Genomic DNA, 27,592 nt, shown 5'->3' with positions numbered 1-27,592 from the left:
CTGCGCATGTCCACAGACCACCTCACCGTCACGATGTAGCACACCCAGCTGATGTCGGAAATTCCTTCAGGGCGTTAACTCAGGTCATGCTGCCATTACTGAATTAGACAGCTGCGTCTTAGATGGTAATTCGGAGATGTACATTCTGAAGAAGGCAGTCTTTGGTGTGCGCTCCTAGGTGATATACTTAATAGACTCACTGGCATCTTAGGTTCGTCCTTTGAGGCATTTCTTGAGACGCTCTGGCTGAGCTAGTCACCCCAAAGCTACCACATGGTGCTAAGAACTGATTTGTTTTGGTTTAAGGGGGTTTAACATCCCAAAGCGACTGAAGCTATGAGGGACGCCGTAGTGAAGGAAACTCCCGAAATTTCGACCACCTGGGGTTCTTTAACGTGCACGGACATCGCACAGCACACGGGCCTCTAGAATTTCGCCTCCATCGAAATTCGACCGCCACAGCCGCGGTATCGAACCCCCGTCGTTCGGGTCAGCAGCCGAGCGCCGTAACCACTGAGCCACCGCGGCCAGAAGTGATTTGGATGAGCGTTTGTGTGCAAGGGGCTCGTCTTTCATCTGGCTCTTGCACGCGCACAAAGTATTGGAATATTTCGATCATAGCCAATGGAGAGGCCGTCGTGTGGCGACAGCTGCAGATTGGCGGCTACCTGCCCCACTTCCCCTCCTACATCCATCGCTGCCTTTGGCCACTGCCGGTGCCCTCACTTCGGAGAACATCCTTCACACTGGGGTATGGTCTGATAATGCTAGGCCATTCCTGATCCCACAACCATCTACAGGGAGGAGCGGCTGACCGACCAGAGGGCCACTGGATAGCAATGGCTAGGTTTCACTTAGCAATGGCTAGTAATGGCTGGTATCATTTGATTTCCCGTCAATAAAGATAAAGAGCACCATCAGCCTGTGACAGAGTACGCTGTCGGCAGCCAACATGTGGAAATACTTGGCCCAAACAGCCTTAAGTATATTTTCTAACTGTTCAACCAAAGGGAAATAAACGCTTTCAAAATAACCACACAGGAATAAAGAAATCGCGCGCCACACACGAGGTAAGAAGGCGCAGAGGAAAACGTACTAGCTTTCAATAAAACATACCGCGTATCCTTCTGTCTTCGCCTGAATGGTGTTAAAGAATCAGCTAAGCTTCGTCAAATGCCCATTTTTGCTTTCGACGTCATTTTTTAAAAACAGAAATTGTGCGTGAATGCATGCAAGCTCCAAAGAAATCAAGCGTGCTCGCTCGCCACTTGGTTTCGAAAGCCGGGCTGTTCTGGCTGTGATTCAGCATGTGTATAACTGGGTAATAAATGTTTCGGTATTCGAGATTATTAGAAAATCAAAAAACGACCCGAACTATTCTAGCGTAGCTTGTAGATTTCGCGAAACTACTTCCATTCTTTCAAAGACGGCCTTCTTACTGCCCCAAAAAAGCTGCTTTAATGACACAGAGTTGCGAGCGTCCTTCAAGCGCATACTGGTGTCGTACCAAGTGCAATAAGTTATCGCAGGGACTCAACAACCTGTCGCAACTTCCAATGCATGGGCTTCTTGCGGACGAGGAGGAGGAAGAAGAGGAAATGCAGGGAGGTTAGAAGAAGAAGAAGGTTAACCGGAAAACTGCTTCATTTTACCATTTTGTAAACTTGAGGAAAAGTAAACTCAGTTTGCTCGCCTTGCCAGGTTTTACGTCGACTGTACGATAAGCTCCCGGCGTTATTGTAAAACGTTTGTAAAATGGAGTTTCCTTCCAGATTTCCGCGAAAGCGGCGGGTCGGCGGCGCCACTGACGTCACACTACTCCCGAATGTACCACTTACGGCCCCCCTCCCCCCCCCCCCTTCCCGCTATCTATCCCCCGACGCCGCTAGCAAAGCAATCCTGTATGTCTCGTCTTCGTATGTGCGAAACGCCCTATGAGCCCTAATTTTGCTTGCATTTCTGACGAGTTCATTGTTCAGTTGCTGGCGACATTTAACGAAGAAAGAAAGATTTGGGCGATGAAATTATGCAAAAGATACTAAAATTCACTCTTGTCACGAAATACAGTGATCACGAAAATTTGCCCTGGCGGAATGAACTTTATTGGCCAGACTTAGGGACAAACCAGAGCATAGAGTACCCACTCCTTGCAGCGATAGTTGGATACCAGCGCACTACCCTACCACTTCCTTGAAGCGCATGGCAAGTACGTGAGTCAAAACCACCATCAGCTGTCGTCTTGGCATCTTGAGCTTCGGTGCCAAGACGAGAGACGGGCACTGGGCGCCGGTCGGTGGGGCACTCCGTGGAGCCTTCGAAGTCTTCTTCAGGGGTATGCTCTTGCACAAGGTCGCATTCCGGCAGCGCTTTCTGTGTGAGGAACAGCTCTGGCCGGTAGGAGATGTTCAGCTTCTCGGGTGCCGCTGAGGCCATGTGTGCCACGATAGCCAGGGGTTCCTTGCATCGCACCCTCAGCCGGTAGGGATTCGTGTGGTGCCACGAGAACTCGCGAAGCAGACGATAAAGACAGTTGTCTTTGATGCCCGGTAGGTGGCTTCCAAAGTAACTGCAGTTTTTATGGCCCTCTTCGGCGCGCAAGACTTGTGCGAAGACAACGCCGGCGAATGTCGTGTCGACATGAGTTGCAGGCAGAGGCGTCAGGTGTCGCGACGGCACAGAGCTGTCGCGGAACTGCTGCATTATGGCCACGGGCAGGTGTTCGGCTGTGCTTGTCCTGAAGAGAGGCGCTTTGAAGGGCGCCTCTAAGAAGTGCCTGTTCGGGCCCAAGAACGCTGCAACGCGCATGTTTTCGCGCACCTCCTGCCGGCTCCAAACGGCCATTGCTTTGTCTCCATCCTGGTGGACGACCGGATCTCCACCTATCTTCAGGGCAAGGAAGTGGAGCATTCCATACTCCATCTGGACTTGGCGGTAGGAGAAGTAGGCGGGCACGGAGCCCAAGGCGTCGAGTCCGCGCTTTCCAACATTTCTGGTTCCACTGCTGATGATGGCGTTCCTTGCAGCTCCTTTGCAAGGTTCCTTCGCCAACCGAAGTTCCGTACATGGCGTCTTTTTGACCCTGATCTTAAGCTGCTGATCCTCCGACTTCACCTCTGCGTCCACTGCCGCGCTGTTGCTCTGATGTTTTGCCGAGTGTATCATCTTGAGAAAGTCCGCAAAATCGCGACTGTACTGCGGCATATCAGGCAACACACGGCCGTCGACGAGGGCGTAGGCCTCTCGGAAGGCATCCATGGCCGCAAACAGAACATCTTCAGCGAGGTGTTTGCTGTGGTACGCACTAGAGAACTTGACAGCGGCAGTTGGGGACAAGCGGCACAGTGCTTGGGTCCTCTTGGGCATATTGCGCCGAAGCCGGTAGGAGCTGAGAGTGGTCAGACGCGCCTTCACCATGAGAGAAGGTCGTGAAGTGCAACCGCTGGATGCTGTAAGGTCTCTCATGAAGTCGCTGATGCCGGTGAGAAATCCTATGGTTGGTCGGAACACAGTCTCGTGCTGTCGCACTTCATCCCCGAAGAAATCCTTTCCCCTCGTGGTCTCGGACAGCCAAGGGCTCCGCGCCATCACGTACTTGGTTGAATAGAGGAGCGCTGGACTACTGACAAAGATTGAAAATTCTTCGTACATTTCCAGCACGGTGATGATGTCCACAACGGGACCAGGCGTGGAGGGGCCACTGTTCCATCGCTGCCCGTCTTGTGAACCCCTGGACTGGCTTCTCGTAGCCGCCAAGGCCACGGCGCGACGCCTTTTCCCACCGTTGCGCCTTGGCATGCTGCTGCTGTCGTTGCGAGGTCAGCCGGGCTGCGTGACGTGGCTGTCGAGCCTTCGTCGTCGTTTTCTGCAGCGCGTGCATCGTGGTGCGGCTCTGAGGTCGAGGCACAAAAGTGGCTTAAATTCCGCAGTGTCAAAGGTCTTGCTCGATATTAACGGTGAGGTATGAACTGTTTAATTAAGCGCCAATTTTCAGTCTGAAATAGCAAATAGTGACCCGTTTCATCTTCTGCCATCACATACACCGCATGGTCTGATTTGTCTCGATTGATCTCATCATCATCAGCCTGACTACGCCCAGTGCAGGAGAAAGGTCAACCAACCAGCCAACAATTTCTCCTCAGTGCCCCTTTAATGCAGCCTTAATCGTAATACACTCTGGGGATGCGACAATGCTATTTCAGAGAGCGGACATACCAAAACTGGGGACAGACGTCGAGAGAACACCCATCGACAACCAGGGATATCCGTAAAAGGCAGGGCTGCCATCGAAGGTGTGCTGCGCGCCCTTAGCGTTTCTGATTGTCTGTGCTTCCTGAAGGCCTGTTCGCCGCGCGGTGAGGCGACAGCGGTGGCTCCATGGCCCGCCTGACCACTGACACAGCACATTCCTAAGAGTTTAGCCAGCAGGCGGATATACCACGTATCCCAGCCGTTCACAACATGCTGCAGCTACTGCACCGTTGAACTCAGCCTCTGTGAACGCAGGCAAACAAGAAAAAAATGCTACAGGTGCACTGAAGTATGCTTGGGTGTAGTAATGGTAAAGCATTTCTCTTACTTCTGCCGATTATGTTGCTGCGTGTTCGTTGTTTGTTTTCGCTCTAACTTCGGTTCTACCGCATCCGAAGACGTGGGTCCGTTTTCTAGAGCGTCTAGTAAACACACCAAAGTGCTAATTACTTTGTCAATTTAACTGAATAATTAACTAACTCAGTTGTAAAGTAATTCATGAATTTTTTTAATTACCGCAGAACTCCTGAAGTTGGTAGATAATTAGTTTATTCGGTGAATTTCTTAATTACCCGATAAATAGACTGTTGACGAGTTAATTAAACTAATTGTTTACTGAATTCAGTAATTGACTAATTTATTGATTCGCTTAAATTACCGAATAATCGTTGAATTGACTAATTTAACTAATGAATTGCTTCTTCGAGTTAATACCTACCCTGTTAATTTATCACTTTGGTGACTTAAGTATTAATTCATGCTAATTAGATAGCCACTTCAACAACTATTCTATTAATTCCCTGTAATGGATGACTGACAGTTTGTGCGGACACGCTCTGGAGACACGCTCATCCGAAAGGTCGTGTACACGCCACTCACGAGACAGGCAAGTGTGCGCACGCACGCGCCCGTGTAAGTTCGGTTCCTCAAATATGCACGGAGCGTTCCTCAAGGTGGTTTTATAGAAACCAGCAATGAAAACACATTCGGTGCGCGGTGCCAGCACTCACCATGTCGCTCGGACGCGCCGGGGTTCACTCGGCCGCAAACGCATTCAGGCAGGCATCGTGGAGAGTCACGTGCCGCCACTCATTCCCTGTCAATGCCTTCCTCGCCGCTGTCCGACAGGTCAATGCGCGGATGATTCACGGAAGGAGCCCGACTCCCACTGCCAGCAGCCTCTCTCCGAATCAGGAATCGGCCCCTGCTCGATCCTTGCGCCGGGCGTTCGCGGCCTAATAGGTCCCCCCGGCCGTGTGGGGCCTCTGCTTTACGACCACGTGCATCAACGAAGCGAGCCCGTTTGTTCCGCGCGGACGAATAGCGCTCGGCGTCTCGTGCAACACGGGCCGCAGCAGCATCCCTGCGGCTAGGCGTGCGCGCTTCTTCCCTGCCGTGTGTGCGGCAGCGAGGCGCCCGTGCCGTAGAATAGGGCGCTTCTTCTTCTGTGACGCCCAGTGGGTGCCTTCGCAGTGTTTCTGCGATATCAGTCCCTGGGCCGCAGAGTTACGCAGCGCGTTACACATTTTATTGCGATTTTATAATTAATCGATTGCTTTTTCAAACGGTAACTTTCCAGCTAATTCAATTTCTTTTTCTGTATTTTATTACAGATAATGAGCTACGTTTTTCCAGAAACAAGCTGTAATCGACTGTAAAGGAACCTGAAATGACGGCAGGCACTGAAGCGAGGACGTTTCCTTTGCGACAAAGCGACAACGCGCCCGCTGTGGAGAAGCATCGCGCGCGATTCTGCCCGGATCACAACCGGGTCACCGCCAGTTCCCGAGAGCTGTGTAGGGATCACTCTGTAGGGACCCCCTCCCCCGTTGCAACTTACCTCCCACTGCCCAAACTCGGAGGCTTACACACACTCAGCAGCAGTGAAGCGCGGTGCTTCATACCAAACATGGCAGTAATTAAATTCCTTTCCTGGTGATTTGCAATGTAATCTATCACTTTTCTGGGCTGCTAATTTGACTGCTTCACCTGCACTGCGAGACTGTTTCGCATTTATACTGTCCCTTCTCCGCCCTGACATCTAACAAACTTGGTTGTGAGTTATACCCGTGCCACACGGACAGATTTAATGCCATTAAGTGCTTACTGCCTTAAGTTTTAATGGCATTCGTGCGGTGCCACACGCATAAATTTAATGGCATTAGCCTTACTGCCATTCGCAACCTACTGATTTCACCGCAACTCATTCGCCCGTGCAATGCATACTCTCGTTCCCATTGCACTCGCAGAAAAGCATGCAGCTTTGTGAGTAACAACTTTCTAACCTGTAGTAAATGGTTAATTCTTAACTTTCAGTCAGATAAGGCATCTATACCGCATTTTCGATGCGAAGAGCGCCATTTTAACCAGCCTTATTGACAGGTACTCTCGACTTATGTGCTGACATGCGAGTTTATAGTCACTTTTTCGGCTTATAAAGCAGCAACAGCCGTATTTTCTGGAAAATCATTTTTACACTACATTTGAACAACATTCCTGATATATTGTGCTTAATTATTAGGATTGTTTATATTCGGATGAAAGTTTTGACTACATTGCGAGTGTTATCGTCATCGTCACTTTCGATAATGGCATTAAATGTGGACGTGTAGCACCAACTTCGAGAATAATGGCATTAACAATCTTAAGGCCTTAAGCATTTACTGGCATCTCTTGTGCGCGTCTGGCACGGGTATTAGTCGCTATGGGACGTTAAACCCCATAAACCAAACCAAACCTAATGCCATTAAATTTATGCGTGTGGCACCGCACGAATGCCATTAAAACTTAAGGCAGTAAGCACTTAATGAAATTAAATCTGTCCGTGTGGCACGCGTATTAAACTGGCTTCTGTGGCCAGATTTGAAGCCCTATCTTTAGCTAGGCGACTGCGTCACCGCGACATGCTATTTATTTCCGCCAGCGTGCCCACGGAGCGAGTAAATTGCAGAGCACAATTGGCAGCTTGTCTGCACCCCGGTGCATTTCCGGGACGATATGGCCGCGAACAAGCAGTCGATGCACTCCCACTGCTTACGCGGACGACAAATTCATCAAAATAAAAAAGATGGGACCATATTACGCATTGTGCGATGAACTTATGATCGAAGAGCGATTCGAGATATTATGCAGATTTTGAGATTAAGTCGACCTCATCTACGTCAGCAAAGCGGCTGTTCAGTGGACTAGGCCTACCTTTCTTCAAAGAGGACCAAAATTTCCGGCGCCTCTTTTGAAGCTCAGTGGCGACGCGAACAAATAAATCGGAAGAGGTTGTAGAAACTGTGTTCAATGCCAACTTTTTATGCATCAACACTAAAAATAATTTAATAGTATTCTTTATTAAAGTTAATTGCCTTCACGAAATTTCTCAAAGTAATTTGTAATGTAATTTAATTACTTTTCAAAAGTAATTTGCCATGTAAGCATAAATGAGGCTAGGACACTAGCATCGAAGCACTGCGCAACTACGAGCAGGTGCGCAAAGTGTTCGTACGTTATAATACCGCCCTTCCCTCCTGCGCATACACTGAGGGTTCAGCGTAGCTGCTGATTTCTTCACGCGCAAATGTGTACAAATTAGCGATAAATTAACAAAAAACAACTCCTTTTGGAAACTAACAACGTGAAACAAAATGTCAAGCAAGCCGCAGTAGTTCATTGTATTCTGAGTAAATTTGTGTTGTGGCAATAAATATTGGAGAAGGAAATAACGCAGTATTATTCGATTACTCTTTTGGGGCTGTAATTAATTAACCAACCACTATAATAATTTACATTTACATTGCTTACTTTCTGTTACGTGTGCAAGACTGCTTGGCTGGAGCAACTGCCGCCGGGCACACTCACTGATTGGAAACGAAGCTCGACGCGTGGAGTGGCCTGAGGTACTCGTCCACAGTGAGGCGCGCAATCTGCAGGGGATGCCGTTCCTGCATGCATTTTTGCTGCTATAGACCAGCGTCATGTTTGTGAACAAAGGTGGCGCTGCGGTCGGCAGCGACGTGAGGTGTATAGCGGAAATGGAGCATGCATGCCTACACAGCCCATACCGACAATGCCTCGTTCCTTTTCACTTGAGGGCCTGAGGTCAACGTCCGCTGGTTTTACCAGAAACAGGGCGAGACTGGCCAAGGAAAGTTATAAAAAGTTTAGTTTTTGGCCCTAACCTACCGAGCTGCGATACGACACGCAACAGAATTGTTTTTGCATGTTCGATCACCTCAGTAGAGGTCGATCTCACGACCACCCTGCTCGATTTCTGGCAGCCGCAGCCCACGGTGTTGTAAAGAATTCAGGTAAAACTGATTTGTGATAAGGACTATCACATGTTTATTTTTCTAAGGAGAATGGGACGAGGATACGGCGGTGTTCCAAACAGGTTATACTTTTTACGCGGAACGGGAAGAATTCCTCAGGTTACTGCTTTATACAATCGTACTGCGCTTTTTCTATAATGTTTTTTTTCTTTCCCGTCTTTATCCGTTATAGAAGGCTCCGATTCAAATTTCATGCGTATTGGGGTACATGCTTCGGCGAGTACAATTTAACATTTGGATTACATAAAATCGACTCGTTGGCTTGCTTGAAAACACCGTGATTGATTTTTGTACGCTGAGCGGAAATCCCACACTCGTTAATGGACACCAGGACATAAGAATTTGGGGAAGAAGTATGTCATGTCTCCCATTAAGATTAAGCGCAATATTCCGCGCTGCCACGCTGTGCGGGCATTAAGATGAAGTTACATGTTTGTCATTACCAGACCAGCCCTCGCACGTTGCACGCGCTGTTTCGTTCGTGTTCTGTACCTCTGGAAAATATACATAGCCGTCTTTTAGAATGCCCTTGCCAATTTTTTTTTTGTCTTCCTACTCAAGGTGATGGAAAACGCTGGTTCTGTCGAGCCTCACGGGGCGGCGCCCCGTTCACAGTGCACGGACGCATTCCGCACATGCCCTTGGCTGCAGCGTTTCACCGTCGCAGGTGTTCTGTGCACTGCACTGCTGCACTCTACGGAGCAGACAGAATGACGCAGGGAAGCAACGCGGCTTCGTTCTTTGTTTCGGTGAAATTGGCATGCACTGTCATCGGTGAATACGTTCAAACTCGACGCCGGGTTAGGCAGGAAGTAAGGCTTGGCTTGTATGGGAAGCAGACATAAACGTACGCTTTAAAGAGGGGCTTCTAACTTTAGTGAAAGAGTAAAACTTTGTCACTCCAGCGAAAAGAATAGGTAAACGTGGAAAACAACCGCTACACGAAAAACAGAGAGAGGAGGCGACTTTAATGACGGTGAAATCAAGACGGGAGCTGCACGGTTTTGTTATCGCTCGTGCCACCTAATTTTATGAGGATAAAAGTGATCGAGAAAAAGGGGAAGGGGGGGGGGGGGGGGGGGCAGAACGCTCCAGAATCGCTGCCAACGTTTCAGACGCAAGCGTGTCTGCAGCATCGTCGTGTTGGTTAGGATCTAGAGTGCCGGAGTAGCCACATTTCACTACAGTCGGATACAAACTTAAAAACGTAGCGGCTTTTCCCCCGTCAAATGACCCCCTTCCAGCCAATGGCGTCGGTCGATTCTCGCGACTCTGCTAATTTGACAAACCAGGGAGTGGCAGATGAAAGGGGATAACCCCTTTTGCTCTATAACCCCATATATGACCCCGTCATTGTCACACTAGCAGGGGATTTCCCCTGCCAGTGTGACAATGCAGGCACCGCTGCCTGCATTGTCACGCTAGCAGGGTCATTAACCCGCGTTTGTTCCCTCACCCACTCCGCCCGCTTCCGGTCTCTTAACGTTACACCTATCATTTTCCTTTCCATACCTATAGCTCACTGCGTTGTCCTTAACTTAAGCTGAACCCTCTTCGTTAGCCTACACGTTTCTGCCCCATAGGTGGGTACCCGTAAGATACAGCTGTTTACTTTTCTCTTGGCGGATATTGGTAAATATCCGAGACCCATAGGTGCACGTTAAATGACTCCGGGTGGTCAAAATTAATCCGGAGTCATCCACTACTGCAGCACTGTTCGCTTGCCTTCAGGACAGCTGGGGTTCTCTGCAGCGGGACAGATGGGCGTGCGTCCAAATAAGGGGACAATCGAACTGGGGTTACGACACGCGCAGTGGTCGTAAACGTAATTCCAGCCAGTGTTGCTCCGGCGCCACCCAATACGAAATTGCCAGTTGGCGCCGCACTGGAAAAAAAAATCATAAAAATACTTTTTTTTTACCGCTTCTTCAAGGCCGGACGTTATAGGGCCCGCGATAAACGATATTCCTAAAATATGGACCGTTATACGCAGTTCGACTGAGCGCAACTTGACTGCCTGGGTCACCGAGTGCTTGGCTATCTTCTGTTCAGCCCCGTGTTGAAATCAGGAGTCCCTGGCGAAACACTTCTGCCTGCGCAACTGTCTGGTTACATTTCGAGAGGAATGTTCTTTGCGCAGAGTTTAACTCCCTTCTTCGATGAAGCATAGCATGGTGGAGCATAGCGTGCGACTGTCGCAATGTCTGGGGCTACGCGAATGTGAGTGTCCCCAGCACCCAGTTAACACATTACGTGCGCGTAATGGTCAGTTATTATTTTTTTTCAGTTCAGTTTATTTCAACATCAGTGGTGTGCATCACTCTCGAGCGGAGCTACGACATCTGGGAGACAATAACTAAGAAAGCCTGGTTGTAAGCACGTTGTTGTTAATACTTGGCGCAAAGGTTCCCTTTTATGGCCCATCTTACTAGGTTGCATTACTCCGACATTACATATATCACTTCAGTGTGCGAGTTTTTCCTGGTTTCGCGCTGCCTGTTCGCGGCATATTGCTCTTGATGTTTCCGTTTTTCTTCTATTCGTTAGTTTGGGCATTGCAAGGTTATTTTATCATTAGGCTGTCCACTGCCAGAAATTCGAGATAGCTCCCAGCCAGCGCCGCTAAGCCTAGAGGCCTGTCACGTTATGTTCTGCAGCCACTCGGTCATTGTCTTTCTTTCTTACGTCACGGATGATGTCAACGTGCTATATTTCATGGATGGATAGGCGCGCCCCCTTTGAAACGGGATGGTGGCAATGGCCACCATGCTCAGCTTTTTTCTTTATTTTTGTTCAACTGTGTTGCAAATTCTCATTTAAATTCGCCATTTTCTTTCACTACGGTTTCCTACACTTCCAACCTTATGTCACCTCTCTGCTTTTCAGCCACCAATGTTCCAATCGCTTTTTGCTAACTTCCACCGCAGATTTATTTACGTGACCATTGTTATCTTTAAACCCTAGGGCCTCAGGAAGAGTGACTGTGCCTGCATCGGCATCCGGATGGATACCATCACATTTGCGTATGAGGTGTTCAATTGTTTTTTCAATGTTTAGAGCTATGCGCCACGTGGTGGTAACCAAGGGAACTAAAAGCGCTTGTCGGAGTTCCTGGCAATGAGTCAGCTTACGGTTTGTCCGCCCCTTTTCAAACGTTGCTCTGAAGTTAGCCTAGCATGATTTCCAACTGTTAAGAAATCCCTGTAGCTATTAAATTATAAATCTTCCTCGACTTGAAGCGAAATTCTGTCGGCGGTGAACGGATGGAAATTATGCAAGGAATATCGTGTCATTTTAAACGAATGAGATCGACGTTTGTGTGAAATACATCTGCTGCTACAGTCCAGAAAACTAAACACACCGGTAATACGCCTCCCACTTTCTCGGAATATGCTCCAGTCGACACCAGATGCATAGCGAAAGGGTGGCTGGACGGGCCGAAGTTTACTCTCCAAACCTGTCTTTTTACGAATTGTGAAAGTCGACAATTTGGACAAACACAGGCTATTTTTGTGATTAATTTTGAAGAATTCACGGTTTTCTCGTTACACAAACCATGTTCTAGGAGCAGGAAATATTTCATTCTACCTCGAAAAAAATATATTTGAAAACCGTGCAGTTCTCGGCAGTTACTTGGTACAGCACTGGTACCATCTGCTCTAAAAGTTCCCAGGACAGTGAGCTGCTGATCTGTTCGCACGAGCTGTAGAGTGACAAAGGAATTTCTGCCTCCTATCATGCAGTCACTGACTGTATCTGCGTCGTTTAGAGTGGCGGGGACAGTATACCGCATCCTTTTCTGCAGGAAAAGTACAGCTGCCGGCCACAGGGTGGTGGTTAAAGAGCTTGAAAATGTATTTTAAGGAAATGGCTAATTTTAAGACCAATGTATATCAAAGTTACATAAAAATAAACAAAAAAATGGCCTGGCTTAGCTTATGGTTAAGCCTAGGATGCGAAGCATACCGCCGGCGGAGGCTGCGCGTCCGCAAGCGAGCGCACGAGTTGAGCCCCAGCTTTCACAGCTGTTGTGACGTCATATCAAGTGGTGCGCCGATGTAGGTCAAGTGGTAGCTACGCGGCCGCGCGCGGCGCAGCAGGGAAGAGCTCGGTTGTGCGGCTAGTATGCTTCGCATAAAAAAATCCGAGCATGGTGGTAACTGCCACCGCCCTATTTCAAAGGGGAAGCTCATTCCAACCATCCATCCAAGCATGTCGCACGAACACCGCCCGTAATTGTTGTCCCCAATTTCTTCCTTCCGTCGTCTGCGCTGAAAAAAAAAAGAAAATTAGCAGACCTAACTTATCGGCTTAGCGCATTAATCAGAGAAAGCTGACTGGCACTGGCGGCCAAGAGATCGGGAGTGGCAGGCCCATTTTGACGGTTCACAGGCGGCTGTCCGGTTGGGCGTCTCACAGGCCTGTTTTGCCGTCTTAAAAACTATAGACGCCAAATTTTTGCTTGCGTGTTTTCTTCTTTCAAACAGTGCGTTAGATATTGCTTTCGGTTTCACCAGCCAGACTGACGCGACAAAAACGGCATTGTAACTGCTGATACGTCGTTTGTGGCCGTTATAGGTCTGGAAGCGGGCTAGTTTAAGTGCTGTATAGCGAGTTGAAACAACATATCGACGTTTATATTGTAGTTTTTCATTGCATTAAGGGACCTAAATTTCCACTACACGTCACAGCCACCGATCGGCTGATTAAAACGAAACGGCATGAGAGAAGAAATTCAGTTATAAATTATTTAGCAGTCGTAGGCGAATACCACTCTGTGATCCATGCATTCTAATGTCTAATGCATCATCTGAAAGATGAAAGCATGCAATAAAATTAGGTGTCTGTAGTCCTTTAAAGCCGACCCACATGGAGCGATTTTCCTTCGAAAAACTGGCGAACGGCCGCCCAGCGTCATCCGTCCGGCGGCCGGCGGCTGTTCGCCGTCGATCAAGCCGGGCTAGGTATACTCGCCTGGTCTATACTTTGGCTATGCCGGGCTACAGAGGCTAGTAGCCAGGCGGTCAGCCGCTCGTCAGAAGCGGCCAATGCGTGTTGTCAACGCGTACCAATCAGTGCGCGCCCACTTCTGACTTCCGCCCGCCTCTACATGCCTCTCTACGTTCGGACAACATGGCGGCGCCCGTCCAAGCAGGGCCTCTCGTTTCACCACCAATTCGTCGGTGCCGCTGCACTGTGCCTCACGTTCACGGCAAACTAAATGCGCACGAAGCTTTCGTTTTGTCTGGAGGTGCCCACATCACAAAATTTTAGCGATAAAATGTGCCAACTTTTCTGACTGCTTTTAGTCTTTCAGAGCTGCAGGCTTAGCCAGTGTGCATTGTCTGACGTTAGAAAGCGCGGGAGGTTCTAACAGGTCAGCGATTTTGGTCCAGAAATGGGTCACAAAGAATAATTCGTACTCTTTGTCGCCAATGAATAAATAATGGCTTAATTGTAAATGCAAAGCTGTTCGTTTCAGCATTTCACTAAGTATATAGAATCACGGCGTTTCTACCAACACCGACATCATGGCGGTGGGGACTTGACGGCGGTCACCTGTTTTTCGCCGCATGTGGCGCAGGCGCGGCACGGCGACGGCACGCCGGCGTTCCATCGCGCTGGAGCTAGCCGCGCGAAATTCGTCGTGCAAGTCCGCTCGATGTGGGTAAGCCTTAAGCTCACTTGTATACTCGGGCTGCTTCAGCTGGCGATCTTCTGTTCGATCGCGTTCCTGCCACACCTCACGGACTCCACAGCCCGCTTGCACGAAGCAAGTTTCGAATGCTGTCTTATTCGCAGTATAAAACCTCTGTTGGTGTTCGGACAATAAAGTCGCATAACTGGCTCACTGGGTCAGAGGACACCACAATCGCGCTGTGAGGTGGCTATGGTGTCCGCCAAAAAAAGGATAACGCATTGAGGCCGACCTTCAAAGGGCAATGTTTCACTGCGAAATTCTCGCGGCGAAAAATCCTGCGCTGTGCGCTGCCGCGAAGTCTTCGCACAGTCCTCCATGCGAGGAAGGAGCGAACGTCGCCGGCGGTGCCAGGCGGGCCAGGCGCTATGTGTAGCAGTCGCAGCCACACTCTCATTACTCGCAGTGGCTGCCGGGCACAAAAGAGGCGGCGGCAGCGTACGGACAAATAGCAGACAAAATCGCGCGCGCAGAAAAAAAAAAAGTGCGGCGGGCACCGGCATCGTACCCTGTATGTTCGAGTAGCAGCCGGGCCAAAATACTGCCTTGACCGGCCGTTACGTATGTATATTGGTTGTTGTCACTGGAGTTTGCTCATATAGCCCTCGTAAGCTTTTCCTTCACGTTAGCCTTACGAGACATCATGTAACATGAGACATACATGTTGGCATGGTTCTCAATGTTGTTCATACACACTCCGGCGGCAGCAAAGTATTGTACGGGAGACGAAACGCCATGAACAGACGTGGAAACGTAGAATGTCGGAGCTGATTACTCGCTTTTGAATCCCGTAAATGCTTCCGCATCATAATTAATGCAAGAAGAGTGATTGTAAGCATTGTTCACACTATTTAGATTACAACGAGAGAGCCCCGGAGTCACTGAAGAGAGCAAAAACTTGCATTCGCTTCACTTGAGAAGCCACCGCGCTACGCTCGGCGTCGGAAGCTTCTTCAAACGACGTCCCCAGAGCTGCAAGTATATGAGCGAGCTTCGATCCTGGATTTGGTTACGTTCTTTCAGAAACGTGAAAACTGATGCCAAATGAAACGCTCGTTTTGACAACTGTTGCAAAATTGCGCTCGAATCGGGGCGAAGGTCGGCGGCGGCGGACAGCGACGTACGTTGGGCGAAAATATCTGACCACGCTAGATCGGGAGTGAATTAACAGCCGGTTTTCGCGCCACGTGCGCGAAGTTCGCGTCACCGGGCGAAGTTCTCGCGTTATTCGGCGCTTTTCGCTCCCTGGAGGTCGGCCTTTGTACGACTGCCGTTGTACACCCTAAACAATTTTTACTAAGTGGCTTGTACAAAGCTATTACAGCTTTCACTGTAAAACGGGACGCCTTCCAGCTCTCCCACCCCTTATAAAAATTTCTTATAAAAAGTCTATAGACAGTCCATAGACTGTCTATAGACTTTAGTCTATGAAGTCCATAGACTGTCTATAGACAAATCCTTTAGACTGGTCTATAGACAGTCTATAGATTTATGGCCATACACTTTTCGTAGACTTTTGTCTATAGACAGTCTATAGACAAATGTCTACTGAAAGTCTATAGGTCTATAGGAAGTCTATAGACACAGGTCTATAGACAGTCTATGGACAATCTATAGACTTATGGTCATACATTTCCTATAGAGCTGTCTATAGACCGTCTATAGACACTTGTCTATAGACGGACTATAGACGACCTATAGACTTATGGCCATCGACTTCCTGTAGATTACTGTCTATAGACAGTCTACAGACAAAAGTCTACTGGTCCAGTAGACATATGTCTATAGACTGTCTATAGACATTCCATAGGTGTGTGGCCTGGCAGTGCTATAGACCTTTGTCTATAGACAGTCTATAGACCTCTGTCTACTAAACTATTAGTAGACCATTATCTATAGACTGCCTACAGGATGTCCACAATCATTGAAAAAGGTCACCAGACAGAGTTCACACATGAAACAATCAATATACTTACAAATTTAGTTTATTTCCAAGCTATCCAGTCTGGGAATATGCAATACATGCACCATAAGAATGCACCACAGTAACATAAAAGTTTAACAGTCCGGCTAGTTTCCTCAGAAGCATTCTTGTGGCCTGTTGTCTGCAGTAAATCATCCGGGCATGTTCACCTGCACAGCACGAAGGAAAAAAAATAATACAAGAGGAACTGAAAAAAAAATTCCCATTCCATCTCTACACATGTGCTTTACAATGCAAGGCATATCCTGGCTATGCCATTCTAGAAAGGCAATCTTGATCTTTTGGTGTGGTTTTATGGGGTTCAAAGACCCAAGGCGACACAGGCTACGAGACGCTAAAGTGAAAGGCTGGGGAATAATTTCGGTCACCTGTGCAGAGTACACAGGCCTTTAGCATTTTGCCTCTATTAAAATGCGACCGCCTAGGCCGGAATCGAACCTGCATCTTTCAGGTCGCCATACGAACATGATAGCCACTGAGCTATCATGCCGGCTCAATCATTTCAGTAAATACACTACAGATTATAAGTGTCGTCATAAAACATTGTAACAAAGACCCCTAATCCCTGGAGCACTCTACTCTGAATCCAGTACTGATATTGATTTCTGTATGGCAATACCGTTACAGCCAATACTGATCTCTTTATGGCAATCCTTTTATACTATTTGTAACAGAAGACTTCGAACAATTGTGCCACATATCTGCATTGACTCGCAAGGAGCTGTTAAGAATGCCACCTCCATAAAATACAGATTCAGTGCACCTTACAGAGGGATGCAAAAAGGAGAATATTGCCAGCATTTATTCTTATAACCGCTATAGAAGAAGCGCTTCAGAATAGCCTGCGTGAATTAAGCCTGGTACACCCGGCCAAATTTTTAACTGGCTCGGGTGTTCCATCGCTAAATGCACCTTGTAAAAAAGGTGCCTTTCGGCTACACTGCTGGCATATTCATGCTGTAATTTAACGAGTGAAATGTCATTTCGTGGTTCCTTTTTGTTCATATAATGTTTGAGTGCAGTACTTGCGTATTTAGATCAACGTTAACAGAAACATTCGTCTGCCACTACGAACAGCTGAAACAAGCGGCATACGCAGCAATGGATCTTGTCCATATGGCCTCATCCTCTGGGTAAAGTACCACTCCTTTCATGGCGGAGAAGTCGTTTACCCAGATTAGTGCAAATGCGCCACCATAACCATTGCTGCGTATTCCGCTTGTTTCGGCTCTTCGTAGCGGCAGACGGTGAATATTTCTGATAACTTTGATCTAAACATGCAAGTACTCCACTCAAACATTATATTAACAAAAAGAAACTATGAAACGCCATCTCACGCATCAAATTACAACATGAATATGCCAGCAGTGTAGCCAAAAGGCACCTTTTTACAGGTGCATTTAGCGATGCAACACCTAAGCCAGATAAAGATTTGGCCGAGTGTACGTAAGTCGATACTCAAACGGGCACTAGCTATACAAAACCAGCAGGCAGAAGCAACCAGTTCACCACAGATTTGCGCCTAAAACTTGAAGCACAAAGACGGAACAGCATACTCGTACATCTGCGCGCGCTCTTAGAAACAAGCGGGTTGCAGCGCTTCCATGCCGCGCTCATTATTCAGAAAACTAATTCAGTACACAGAGGCTGCAGCTGCGCCGTTTCAAAAGCAGTCGCGAGGTTGAGACAGCAAATTACTGACTGTCACGATAAAATACCGCCTGAAATTCACTTAGTTTTTCCTTCAAGTGCAGCTCCAACAGCGCAGTAAAGAGGTGTGTTTCTTGCATGGAGGCAGCTAACCCAACGCTGCTAGAAAAATCAGCGAAAGCATTGAACGTGCTCAAAGTAGGAAGTACTTCAATGAAACAATTAACGCCTTCAACAGGCGCAGCTATAATAACACGAGAGCTTAATTTAATTTTAGGCGCAAATAAGCGGCGAGTCACATCGGCGCTTTCGTAACGTAGCAGTCTGAAATCAGAAACACATACTTTGCCTCTCGCGCAAATGGTATTCTAGAAATCTGTGCACGCGTGAGCGGGATTGATGAACGAACCACTCGGAACGAAATGTAAGCCACCTCTTGTCGAGCCGACCTTTATCCAGCTTTCAAAATGAAGTGCCCGCAAGCCAGCGGCGGCGGCCAACGGCTCCGATGACAGACACGGACGAATCCATACGTGTGCAACGAAGGGGAGATGGGATGGAGCTCGTGGGTTCTTCGCGGTGTTTGAGCACGACGGCCATTCGCGCCGGCAACGAATTTTATTCACCCATCACACTATAAGCATTCCTCCAGCGCCGCTTGAATACAACTTTGACAAACGTCTCGCGCTCCAGTCTATAGCGTTACAAGACACCTTTGCTGAAACGTCGGCGTCCACGACGCACACCGAGCGAGCGTCCATACGTAGCAAGCAATGCACACCTCAAAAAGAACAGCACTCCATGGTCCAGAGAGGCGATAACACAAAGATAAGAAAATAAATGTAATCCACCACTGAACGAGACTGTATGTAAGTACGTTTTCGGAGGTGCTAAGTAAATTGAGCTCACACGGCGCTAACTAACACACAGTTCCATTTCGGCCGTCATTCACAGGCTAAACGACATTTCTGGCCGCGCATCTACCTTGAAACACGAAAAATCTAGTAGACAGCTCGCGAGGAGCGGCTTATCATCAAGGGCATCGCACAGACTGCCTTTCCGCGCGTTAGTAAAGACACCGGGACAGAGATAAGCGGCATTAGTCGAGAACCCGATGGCTTCCGCCTTAGAAACGAAGATAGGACAAGATAGGACGTTTGTAACTGCGCACATAATCTGTTCTGCACACACAGCTCTGCTTAGAGTGGTTTAGGAGACCAAATGAATAAAATATAAACGTGTAGACTTACCGTAAGCGGACGATGAAGCTGGATTTTGAAGAAAACGTAATCCGCGAAAAACACTCCAACGCCATTGATGCAGCCACGCACAGGGTCGTTTGCAGCCCGAATGATTTTCCGCCGTCTCGCGGTAAAATGGGTAAAACGTGAAACAGAAACCCATTTCACGGTCGTATCTTTATCGCTCGCACTCTTGCCGTGTGCAGCTTGATCTGATATCCAAGACCACAGAAGGCAATTGGTTTACAAGCTTAAATTCTTCACTTACCCTCTAAAAATCTTATTGTTTTCGTGAAAACAGAACCGAAATCTAACTTCTTGTCGGTATACGCGCCGCATCTCCCACCGAATAGTATGTTGTACAATTCTCAAATAATAATTATAAGGTTGCATAGCACAACGTCTTTTTTGCGTGTGTTCGTGTTTAGAAAACTGATATGCGCCACATCAGCGTGTCATCGGCTCCGAAGCAACAGGTGCAAGGGTAGGAACGAAAAAATACTGGCTTTGTGATTGTTGCGTCGCAGCACTTATTCACGTGAATACCAACTGCAAAGGTAGAAATGGCAGATGTTAATCGCACAGAGGACCAGGCTCTTTGAGATTAATCTAAAGTGTTTCTAAGGCATGGGCTCTTCCTTGAATTCTCACACCCGTATTTCCCCCTTTATTTTCAGGACGTTTTAAAGAGAAATGTAGAACCTTTGATGAAATGTTTCTGATTTCAGCGCGTTGGACAGTAACGATCGAAAGATGGAATTGAATTGTGTAGAGCGATTCCTTTAAGGGACAGCGTATTCGTTCGATGTAGTACAGTTTGCGGGCGCCCTTAGTTCAAGAACGGCTCCCTTTAATCGGCTTACTTGTTAGCATTAATATCTAATTGTATTGACAATATACGTCACGGTATAACGAAAAGGAGCTTGTCAATGCTCCTGAAAACAATATACAGGAGGGTGTTGTAATGGCCTTACGCAATACTTTTCAATTTCCGTAATAGCGAAGGAGGTGGGGGACTCCCGACATAGTTGCGGTCACTAGATGCAGGTCCCCTCAACATGCAGTGCAAAAATGAATTGACATTGTTCTGGACTTAGTCGAAAGTCAGTGTATCGAACATTGTTAGATAAAATTACGATTGTTATAGACTGGTCTATAGGCAGTAGACTATCTATAGTGTACAGTCTATAGACGAAAGGAAATTGAGGTAGTCGTAGACTGTAGTCTATAGAGAGTCTATAGACCGTCTATAGACAAAAGTAAATTGAAGCAGCTATAGACCTTGGTCTGTAGAGAGTCTATAGACCGCCTACAGACGAAAGGATATTGTGGCAGCTATAGACCTTAGTCTATAGACCGTCTATAGACGAAAGAAAATTGAAGCAGTTATAGACTTTAGTCTATAGAGAGTCTATAGACAAAAGAAAATTGAGGCAGCTATAGACCTTAGTCTATAGCGAGTCTATAGACCATCTATAGACGAAAGGAAACTGAAGCAGTTATAGACTTTAGTCTATAGACAGTCTATAGACAAAAGGAAATTGAGGCAGCTATAGACCTTAGTCTATAGCGAGTCTATAGACCGTCTATAGACGAAAGGAAATTGAAGCAATTATAGACTTTAGTCTATAGACAGTCTATAGACAAAGGAAATTGAGGCGGCTATAGACCTTAGTCTATAGCGAGTCTATAGACCGTCTATAGACGAAAGGAAATTGAAGCAATTATAGACTTTAGTCTATAGACAGTCTATAGACAAAAGGAAATTGAGGCGGCTATAGACCTTAGGCTATAGCGAGTCTATAGACCGTCTATAGACGAAAGGAAATGGAGGTAGTTATAGACTTCAGTCTATAGCGAGTCTATAGACCGTCTATAGACAAAAGGAAATTGAGCCAGCTATAGACTTTAGTCTATAAAGTGTCTATAGACAGTCTATAGACAAAAGGAAATTTGAGCCAGCTATAGACTTTAGTCTATAAAGTGTCTATAGACAGTCTATAGACAAAAGGAAATTGAGACAGCTATAGACCTTAATCTATAGAGAGTCTATAGACAGTCTATAGACGAAAGGAAAATGAGGCAGCTATAGACCTTAGTCTATAGAGGGTCTATAGACAGTCTATAGACGAAAGGAAATTGAGGCGGCTATAGACCTTTGTCTATAGAGAGTCTATAGACCGTCTATAGACAAAAGGAAATTGAAGCAGCTATAGACTTTAGTCCATAGATTTTCTATAGACTGTCTATAGACAAAAGGAAAAGTCTATAGGATGGCTATAGAGTCTATAAAAAGTCTATAGACAGTCTATAGACCATTTTTATAAGGGACTTCTGCATTTTTAATGCCATGGCTCTAAGTCTCGCGTTCTGCAAAAAATCAAGCGTCGTCGTCGACGCTGTGAGTGAAAAATCCGCGGAGAAGCAACCCAGGTGGGCAGCCCAGGTCACATGACCTCGTGGCGTCATCACAACTTGCCCATCGGATTGCGAGCGAACTGGCAACCGAGCTAGATGATAAATTAATGATTGGTCGCCAAAGGTTGCTTGGGATGCGCAACTTGGGTCGCACAAGCCCTACCGGTGGCAGCACTTGCCATCGCAGGGCAGTGGCAGGGCACCACCGCGCCAGCAGTGGTACGAGGACTCCCAGGGATCTATATGAATGTAATGCCAAGCATGGTCAATGCTGCGTATGGGCATTAGTCCATCAACGCTATCGCGTCATACCGTTGAGGCCGAGCTTAAGTGGCCCTTCCAATTTTGTCTGCAAAACGGCTGCCCTCGAGACACCAGCAATTGCGTCTGCTGTCGCACACGACCGCATCAGAAGAAAGAGGGGCACGCTGAGAGAAATGCGTGTCGCGTTCTTCGATGGAAGCTGCCGCCGCAGCAGCGCATGCACGCATAAAAAAAAAAGCGTGACAAAGAAAACGCGCGCCATGCCAGAGCGGGTAAAAATTCGGCGGCCTTTAATTGCGCTGACCTGGAAACAGCGTGTTTCCAGCGCGGTCCAATTATTTTCCGACGAGAGAGGCTAGTTTTTCCGAATTTGCGTGCCGCGCTTCGGAGTTAGCGACGCGAAAAAGAACAGCGAAAAAGAAGAAGAGCAGGCGTGAAGCGATACGCGCGGTAATCCCCCGTCGTGGGTATGTGCCATGCCACCAAGGAAACAACAACAACAACAACTCGCCATTACATTTAGATCAGTTTTAGTTTTGCATCGCTTTTTTTTTTTTTTGCTCTCTCCGAGTCTTCTTGTTTCTCGCTCCCCTGTGAGACCGTCGGCATTCAGTGTTTGCACGCACGCGTATCCGTGCGCTTTTACGAAAGATCGCGTTACCCGAGCCCGATGGCTGCTCTTGTTCCTCGAATGACAACGGCCCTCAAGCTCCCCGCGATATCCGAGGGAACAGCCGACACGCGGGGTCGAATGTCGCCGGGCAGAACGTGCTGCAGCCTCCGCACTTCGTTTCCACTTGACCACGGAGGAAACTGCGAACAGGTGGAGGGCCGCCGCTTTTCCACCGCCCCGCTTGGCAGCCTCGAATGCCTATAACGAACCCTGAGCTTGTTTTTTTTTTCTTTGTGCGTTTTTCTTCGACGGTTCTAAAGGGTAAAGCTGGAGCCTGTTGGCAGCCCGGTCTATTTGGCCTCGCTCATCCATGAACCGACTTAACGGCGCGCCGCCACTTTCAACGTCTCGCTGCTATACAAGCAATCTGCTGTTGAGTGTTGTCAAAAGAACGGTGAAAAGGCATGGACTCATGCATATACAGCTAATTTGCGAGAGACTGGAATGGTAACACGTTAACAGCAACGTCGGTATCTGTATTCAAACCTTCGGATGCCAGCACTATAGATGCCGATGCAAGTGGAAGCGGCGCTGGAAAACGGACGCAGAACGATCAGTTTAAAGCACATATAGGCTGAGCGGCTTATTCCGGACTTGGTGACGTAATCGTCGAATAAAATGCGTACTTAGAGCGGAGCATAACATGGCGTAAGAACGAAAACGATCTCCAAACAAGAGAGCGTTGTCTGTGCTCAGAGGGCCTCTGAAATTAACATTTGCTACTCGTTTGGAGTGCGCAGGCTGCGTGAGCAGCTCGGCTCCTGTATTCCATGCTGTTGCCGACGCAGCTTTTCTTTAGCGCCCATGAAGCACAGTAGCCAGCGCGTCTTGATGATCCAGCCCAAAACGTGTCGTCGTGCAGTATGAACGTGAAGAAAATGTACGCACAGCGGGTACTGACTAGAGATGTGAAGGCCTGAAAAAAACACTGCAATTTTGAAAAAAAAAAAAAACTTTTTTTTTTCGTTTTTTTTTCAGACGAGACAAAATGGAAAGAAACATCGAAAATTTCACAAGGCAATTTAAAGGTTTTCTGATTGCTTGCTTTTAATTTAGGTCTTTGTTTCTGCTTTGAAAATCATTACAGCGTGCATCGTTGAATGATTGCAGAGCAGTCGTCATCGCCGGTGCCAGGTAGTGCTTTTAAAACGTTCGTGCTGCGAGTACGCGGGTTGAAGGCCAGGTCACATATAGGAACCAGGCTTGACTTAAAAACACACTAATACTTGAACTCACGGCTGAAGTAGAACAAAATAGCTGCAAATTCTACTGCGCTACACACACGGCATAAATAGCATAGGCTGCTGTGCACGTAAACGGTTGTAGCCAAATACAAGACCCAGCTTGTTGATTTCCAGCGTAGCAGAGTACAAGACATCCGCAGGAATTTGGTCCAGGACAGGGGTCTTCAGCGAAGCACGTGGCCCCATCTACCTGGTGGCAAGGCCTTTCCACCAACCAGCCGCTAACTCGTCTGGCTTGCCGACTGCTGCAGATACCACCATCATCCGCCAGCTGCGAACGAAACTGGTCACGTCTCGGAAACGTCCGTACAAGGATTCGCAACAGGCTTTCACGGGAACGCGTTCGAAAGCTTGTGTATGTGCAGTCGAACCTAGCTGTGGACACAGCGTCAATCCAGGCTGCTGCGCGTAGTGCCGCATCCAGCGACAGTGGCTCTGAGTCCGATATGGAGTGACTTACAGATCAGTTTTCATGTTCCCTTTCTCGGTGCAATAGAACAAGAAGTTCACTCCACAAATATGACATTTATATATCCATATTCGCCTGAACTGCAAATCATTATTTATTTTCTCGGTGCAATAGAACAAGAAGTTCGTTTCACAATATGACATCTATAATTGCATATTCGACTTAATTTCGGAGCATTATTATTGATCGTAGCGCTGTTGCAAATAAATCTGTTTTTGTCACGTTTTTCAAATTTTCAATTTTTCATTAAAAAACCCTGAAAAAAAAAAACGTTTTTTTTTCATGCCATTCAAAATTTCTTGAAATTTTACATCTCTAATCTTTACCATTCGCATGCTTACCGTGTGCAGCTTGTTCTGGTATTCAAGACCACAGTGGGCACCTTGATGATAAGCTAAATTCTCTACTCACGCTTTGAAAACCGTATAATTTTTTGGCGAAAACAAAACCGAAACATTACTGCTTTGCCCCGCGTGTCCCCTTACTGACCAGCACGTGGCTCACTTTCCGAATAATAATAAAAAATATTGCAGGCCATACTGTTTTTGTGGGTGTGTGTGTTTAGGAAACTGGAATGGGTGACATCAGCGTTTCATAGGCTCCGCAACAGCAAGCATAGAGGGAGGAACGTAAAAATACTGGCTATGTGATTGTTGCGTCGAAGCACTTTTACACGTGAATGCAAACGGCAAAGGCATAAAAGGTATACGTGTTAATTGCGCACTAGACCATGCTCTTTGAGACTCTTCTAACAATATTTTGTAAGAGATGAGCACATTCTTAAGGAGAAATCTGGAATCGCTGGTGAACGTTTCTGGGTTGAGTGCTCTGGGCATTAACGGTCGAAATATGCAATGGAATTATCTAGAGCGATTCCTTTACCGGAACGCGTTTTCATTTTATGCAATGCAGTTTGCGGGCACCCTTAATTGACGAATGGATGCATTTCCTCGCTCTTAGCATTAAATATTCTTTGTTTATGTGTAGAATGTGCGTCACAATATAATGAAAAGGAGCCTTTCAAGGCTTCCTAAAAACAATATGCTGAAGGACGTTGCATTGTCCTCTCCAAATAGTTTTTTTTAATTCCCGGAATAGCGAAGAAGGCGGAGGGCTGTGGCCATATAGCTGCCGTCATCCGCTGCAGAGCTCCTCTCTGCACGCAGTGCTCGATGTACTCACCTTGTTCAACATGCATAGACTCTTGAAGAATGGAGCACGTTTACAGGTTCGACACAGACTGTTGCGGTAGACCCTCCTAGCTTCGACAAGAACGGTTGTAAAGGTGCTCTTCACATTTCCCGCGCTATTAAAAAGCTGTGTCGAGACCGGTCACTACGCGTCACTAAGCTGAACGACTAAAGCTAATCACGCTGGCTAACATATTGTATAGCTTATTTTACTGCATGCGATAGTAAATCGTCTTCTGTACGTCTTCAAATACTGGCCGAGCACATGCTAAGATTTTACAAGGGATGAAGCCACTTATCCTTTTGCTCACGTGGAAGCCAGTGGACGCTAACGTTCCAAGAATGCAAAACCTTTATCTCAGGTGAATGTGCTATGATCACACAATGCGGATGTAGCAATTATCCCCAAGACAGCTGGAAGAGAATCATCAGTGATTCCGACAACTGGCCTTCTTATTAGCTTGAGTCTACACTACATACTCTCAACAGACCTCGAATAGACTAAAGAAATTGAAATTGCAACAGACTTTCGTCTAAAGGCAGTCTATAGTAAACAAAAGGAAATTGAAATTATTAGACTTTTGTCCAAAGGAAGGCTATAGATTGTCTATAGACAAAAGAAATGCTAGACTTTAACCTAAACACAGTCAGTTTATATATAAGCAAAGGCAATTGTAACTGTTATAAACTTTGGTTTATAGATAGTCTATAGACAAAACGAAATAAGCTGTTATAGACCTTGGTCTATAGATAATCTACAGACAAAATGGAATTAAGGCAGCTATAGACTTTAGTCTATAGGCTCTCTATAGACAAAAGGAAAGGTCCAGAGGATGGCAATAGTCTATAAACCGTCTATAGACAATTTCTGTAAGGAAGCGTTGACGCATACCGGATTATCGTACGCCGGCTGTTCACACAGAGTGAACAGCCGGAATACGCTTACGCTAGTACCTCCCGTCTATGCTAAAACTTTCTACTCTTGACAACAGACAGACGCCTCTCACGGTTATTGTGAGAGCTTCCACCGTGAAGTTCTGAACAAATTCGGGGCCTTTTGAGACCATGAGCAGCTCTCTTCCAGTTGGCAGCGCTGCCTCCAGCGAACTCTTTTTGTTCTACGAGCGCCAAGCAATCAGGCAAGCATTGTGCATTGTGCGGCATTTAAAAGTGCATGAAAATTTCGTTGTTGCCGCCCCCTGTGTGGTTTAGGCATCTTGCACACTCTGCATGCTCTTCTTCGTCTTAGTAATTTGCGGAATTTTTTTCTCACGTTAACCTCGTACTTCAGCCTGTACCCTTATTTTATTTATTTATTTACGAATGCTGCTATCCCATGAATTGGGACATTGCAGGAGTGGAACAGGAGACTTCACATGACACTAAAATTATTAGGAAAGTGCATGATTAGAAACGTGAGTCGAAAAATTACACAAAAAACACTACAGTATCAGTAAGAAAATACATGAGTAGGTGATTCTCGCACAAAGTGATCAATATACACCTGACCTAATGTGCCATCCAAATCGTTCCATAATTCGACCGAGAAAGGAAAAAATGAAAATTTAAAGCAGTCTAAAAACGGCATAAACGGCACGATGCTAAGCGGGTTGGTACGGCGAGTAACACGTGCTGAAGAACTGGCGAAAGAAAAGGGGGCGTCGTTATAAATACGCCTGTTGACGATCTTGTGAAGAAGGATAATGCGATCACATATGAGTCTGTGTTGAAGTGTGTCAAGTGACAAGGTGCAGGAGTGAGCTGTGGGAGAGAAATGGTGGTCATAACGCACATATATAAACCTTATTGCTTTTTTCTGTACATTTTAAAGTTTACTGACGTCTTTAGCGAAGTGCGGTGACCACTCCGCCGAGGCATATTCAAGAACAGGCCTTACTAGAGATTCGTACACCGTCAGCTCACAGTTTTTGGTCGCATCTTTTAACGTATGTGCATTCGCAAGCAGTCTAGGACAATATAAGTAGAGATAGGGTGGTCTTTGGCGAGTGCAATGCTACCCAGTGTTGATGCGCTCCGAGGGAGACCTAGGCATGTGCGAAGGGCCTGACCCTGTACTGACTGGAGGGCACGCATGTTAGTTTTGCACGTGTTTGAGAGTACAGGTGTACTGTACCGCAAGCATCCGACAAATAGAGATCTGTACAGAGCATCACCTTGCGCCTCTGCCACTGCA

The 27,592-nt window shown here is 47.0% G+C and overlaps 1 protein-coding gene and 1 long non-coding RNA gene across 2 annotated transcripts in view; one reads left to right on the top strand and one right to left on the bottom strand.

Moving 5' to 3' along the window:
• Positions 1 to 27,592, top strand: part of LOC149349485 (myosin light chain kinase, smooth muscle-like) — a 223,203-nt gene that overhangs the window by 50,031 nt on the left and 145,580 nt on the right. The gene's annotated exons all lie outside the window — the stretch shown is intronic.
• On the bottom strand, positions 16,233 to 19,222 carry LOC149349487 (uncharacterized). The gene is made up of 2 exons (XR_016289413.1): positions 19,150 to 19,222; positions 16,233 to 16,398 (listed from the first exon to the last, which is right to left on the bottom strand). It is a non-coding gene; the product is annotated as an uncharacterized LOC149349487 (long non-coding RNA).

The sequence above is a fragment of the Amblyomma mixtum genome, chromosome 3 (assembly GCF_055824585.1).
Source record: "Amblyomma mixtum isolate Tamu chromosome 3, ASM5582458v1, whole genome shotgun sequence".
NCBI classification, from domain to species: domain Eukaryota; kingdom Metazoa; phylum Arthropoda; class Arachnida; order Ixodida; family Ixodidae; genus Amblyomma; species Amblyomma mixtum.
The sequence above is the reverse complement of the archived record's forward strand: the minus strand, read 5'-3'. Positions and strand labels throughout refer to the sequence as shown.